This window comes from Pteronotus mesoamericanus, unplaced genomic scaffold (genome assembly GCF_021234165.1).
Source record: "Pteronotus mesoamericanus isolate MK-2021 breed Mesoamerican mustached bat unplaced genomic scaffold, CSHL_Meso_final contig_90, whole genome shotgun sequence".
In the NCBI taxonomy this organism is placed as follows: domain Eukaryota; kingdom Metazoa; phylum Chordata; class Mammalia; order Chiroptera; family Mormoopidae; genus Pteronotus; species Pteronotus mesoamericanus.
Window position 1 is genome coordinate 16978509 of NW_026555277.1, and position 4336 is coordinate 16982844.

At 44.3% G+C, this 4336-nt stretch overlaps 1 pseudogene; it reads right to left on the reverse strand.

The window, feature by feature from the left end:
- Window positions 1-3215: 3215 nt before the first annotated feature.
- Window positions 3216-3714, reverse strand: LOC129080597 (ferritin light chain-like; annotated as a pseudogene).
- Window positions 3715-4336: the final 622 nt, after the last annotated feature.

Genomic DNA, 4336 nt, shown 5'->3' on the forward strand with positions numbered 1-4336 from the left:
AGAGACGAAATACCGCCAGGCTCCAGGTGTGCCCGCCTCACACTCCTGACTTTAGCCAGATGTGTCGAAACCATGGCATTCATAATGATTAGAGTGAAGGTGGTGGGAACAGGTCATAGGAATGACACGCTCACACAGGAGGCGCCCCTCCTACTGCATAAGAAGCTGGGAGTAATGATGAAGGTGCTTCAGAAGTCCTGTAAAAGGAAGTATACATTTTATTGTTATCGATAATTGATCCTGGCTTTAAGTCCCAATGATCTCCATTAGGTCACTTAGAAAGCTCCTTGCTCTGCCGTATTTAAGCAGCCACCCCTGGTCCTGCCTCCTTGGTCCAGATTTACCCTTGCTTAATTGCTTTTGGTTTTGGGGTAAAGCATTCCACATTCCTCTCATCTCCCTTCATCCACTTTTGATTGGTGGGAAGTTTGAATCAGCACCAAATGGAGTGGGAACTATGCCGAGGGCTAAATGGAAGGACCTCCTTCCTCAGCGAGACTTTGAGGACATTGAGGGGTTAACTGAAGTTCACAGTGGTGGTGGGGGCAGGACTGGGCTGGCTTAAGGGCTCTTAGGCACAGTTATCCTGTCTAGGCATGAGCTGGTCTCCAGGGTGACACTAACAGGTCACAGATTATCACTGTCCCTCCGATTAGAATCTATAAATCACCCGTCTCTCACAATTGGAGATGAGACTGGGGATCCCTAAAGGGTGTGAGAAGCTAGAAGCTGCTTTTCAGACTTGTGTGAAAATGAGTGTGCTTCCAGCCATTTCCTGCGCAGCCTGCAGTCCACATGATTGTAACAGGTTCTGTGAGGTGTGAGTTGAGCCATTGTCGGAACATGATTGGGAAGGAGTGAGTCATGTCCTATATGTAGTTTAAGGGTCCTATTTATCAGGAATAATTTTTTCTTAGAGCCATAAACTATCCGCTGAGAATTCTTTGCTCAAGGAATGACTTCTTTGTTGAATGAAATGATAGTAACTGTGTGAATTGAATGGTCCCTCCTCACATTAACTAAAACAAAATGGACAATGGCAACGTAAAAGGTCACATGCAGGTTCCAGGTGTTTTATGCTGACCAAGCATGATAGGTCACCTCTAACAATTATCACACAATGTGGTACTTTTTATTAGGGCAAAGATATTGGGATTACTTGAAAAGAACCTTTATAATATTACAACATTTCTAATTGGCATTCCGCCGATAAAAACCACACATTATTCTCTGAAATGTTTTCTTACCATTTTCTTCACCTTGACAGTGTGGAAAAATTTCAATCTCCTCTCTTTCTGAAAGACAGAGAGGGAGGGAGGAAGGGAGGGAGACAGAGATAGAGGTGGAGGGAGAGAGAGAGAATGGGAAGGAGGATCATGAACAATTTTAGTTCATTCGGAAGTTGAGGAGACTTATTTTTCAAATGTATTCCCTCAAATCCAGATTCCTATAACAGATGCTCTGAACTCCCAAGCTCCTTCCATCTGTAATTCAATTTCCTCCTCAATGTGATGCTGACATCTGTTACAACGCAGATACTACTCAAGTACCTGCAATTTCTCTGTCAAGCTTAGTGTCATGGTGAAGAACTGTGAACTTTGCAGGGTTGGGGACCAGACGCTGGAATCCACAGGGCTGCTGGCAGCAAGAAATTTAATGTCCCTTTCAAGGTTCTGATACCTCAGCATCTTTCCCTCTCTGACACTGAGGTTCTTGTTAAAGATTATGAAATCTTTAAAGGGAACATAAAGTGTTTATTTAATAGTGCAATTAATTGTTTAAGCCTCACTTCTGGAGCCACCTCAAATCAGCACATGCTAAGACTTCGCAGTAAGATAGGATTGCATCCTCAGATTCTTCCTGACAGGGTGGCTTAGATAAATTACCACACAATTCTCTTAAGTATTTTAAAAACAAAGACAAAGCACTGTGTGTTGCATTTAAAGATGCTGATCTTTGTTCTCTGTCTTTTTTATCCCCTACCTTCAGCATTGCTATAAAGCAAGGCCATTTGAGGCAAGGACTGAGCTCAACCATTCCATAATTCATTCATTCATTAAATAAATGTTTTTCGAGTCTCTTCTGTGACTGGCACTGTGCCAAGAGCTGGGGGTGGCAAGGTATTGATATGTTGCAAGATCCTTTAGGGAATTTCAGCCATGTTCATTTTAGAAAAAATAATGATCATCATGGAGGGAAAATTTTTAAATTCTGATAAGAATACAAATCTGCTGTTGGATGAAATATTCTCCCTTTAGGAGGAACATATTTTTGAGCTTCATGGGTAATAGTGAATCTTTGCCATATATCAACTAATTTGGAGCTGGTGGACAGAGGGGAGAATGGAGTATTCCTTCTGACCTCACCTCTCCCTTGCAGACAGTCAGCTGACATCTGAAGCGTGTCACTTGATTATCCATGTCATTTCTTTAGGTTGCTTTGCTGGTGCTACATTCGAATTATGGTATCACCTAGGCCTTTAGAAAGGTTTGTCACAACCTTTAACCTGGACACCTTCTCTATGAATTACCATCATTTCAGTTTTGTCCAACACCATCAGAAGGCTCAGTGGGCTGAGTGCAGGAAGGGTTTAAAGTGTCATTCTGCACTGACTCAGGATGCGTCCTGCTCTGAGAGCCGGGCTGGGTTTGGCTGGCGATAGGAAGAGACGGGGGACAGGGCCGCAGGTGTGGTCACGGGCTGCCTGAAGTTAGCCTGGTTGGTGTAAAGGATGGATAAGGAGGGTCTGAGTCACTGTCATCATTTCTCAGGAGTTTCCTTTAACTATGATATTGGGAACTGTTTGTCTTGGGCTTGTCCTGGCCCATGAATGTATTATATTGGGTCTGCTTTGTATTATAGTTCTAATTTTTTAAATTGGTTGACAGCATGTAAAATCTGGAAGATTTCACATTAAAAAAATCTATCTTTTGTCTAACAATTGGAACATCTAGCAACACAGGGTCTATATTGCTGCGTGGCAAGAGTGAGCTAGAACAGAGTTCCAGCTATCTCCTTAGATGCAACATGCCTTTTTTTTTTTTTTTTTTTTAAATCTCCTAAAAGCTTTATTGTTTCCATTTGGTCCAATGCATGGGAGAGGGCTCCAGAGTGGTTAAAAGGATGCCTAGTGGTTTCAGGGAGAGGCTCAGGCAAAAGCTAGACATCAGTGGGTGCAGAGGGGCCCCTTGAAGGCCTCAGGTCTCCAAAGGCTTTTAGCCCTGTTTGAGGGTGAGCCTTTTGAAGACATACTCTTTCCAGCCCAGGCTGCAGAGATTAGTCAAATGTTGCCCATCTTCTTGATGAGTTTCACCACCTCATCCAGGCAGTGACCCTTCAGGAAATCAGAGAGACAGAGGTCTGTGTGGGCGGGACCCAGGGAGTGCAGGTTGAAAAGGACCTGACTCAGGTTCTTCGCCAGGACCATGGTGGCTTCCACAGAATCCTGAGTTTTACCCCACTCATCATGGGATGGATTCAGTGCGTTCTGGAACAGGGCATGGCTGCCACACTGGTTTTGCCTCTTCAAGAGACGCTGAGTGCTCTGGCATTTCTCCTCAGCCAACTTGCGGAAGAAGTAGCCCAGCCCTCCAAGAGCCACATCGTCTGGGTGAATACAGAGGCCCAGACAGAAGTAGGTGTCGGTGGCCCACAGATACAGATGACAGCAGCCTTTGCCTCGGTGGGATCATCCTGACGAACTTGGGAGCTCATGGTTGCTGGGCAATAGGGAGTTAAGCTCAAAAAACGGTTGACTGGTCTCGGAGGCTGACATGGTTCTGAATGTAGGTGGTACCTGTAAAGGAGGTTGGGGAGTGGTCAGAGGCTGGAAGAAGGGGTGGTCCTGGGGCTGCTCCATCCAAACACTGTTGAAGCAAGAGAGAGATCCAGGGACCACTGAGGGCACTGCCAGGAGATGCATTTTTCTTTTCTTTTCTCAAAAAAATATATAACCTTTATTATATTTTTTTCCATTACCATTTAGTCCCCCTACACCCTTCTCCCCTCAGCAATCATCACCCAGTTGTCCAGGACACGCATTTTTCATGTAACCAGAGTTCCCACTGCTCTGTATTGTCTCACACCCAGGCTCCTTCATTATTCAGTTTCCTTTCTGGTCCCCTGTTTTACATGAATTAATTAAACAAAAAGTATTTTCAATCAATCAATAAGTTTTTTATTGGGTCACTGCTTTCCTTCCGTGAGCTTGGTAGGTACTGTGGGAGAGGCAAATGGTGTTCCCGTTCAGAGGAGGAAGAAGGGAGTAACATGTGCCACAATTAGAGGCATGACCTAGAAATAAGAATTTAACGCAAAAATTTAGAGAAAGGCATGT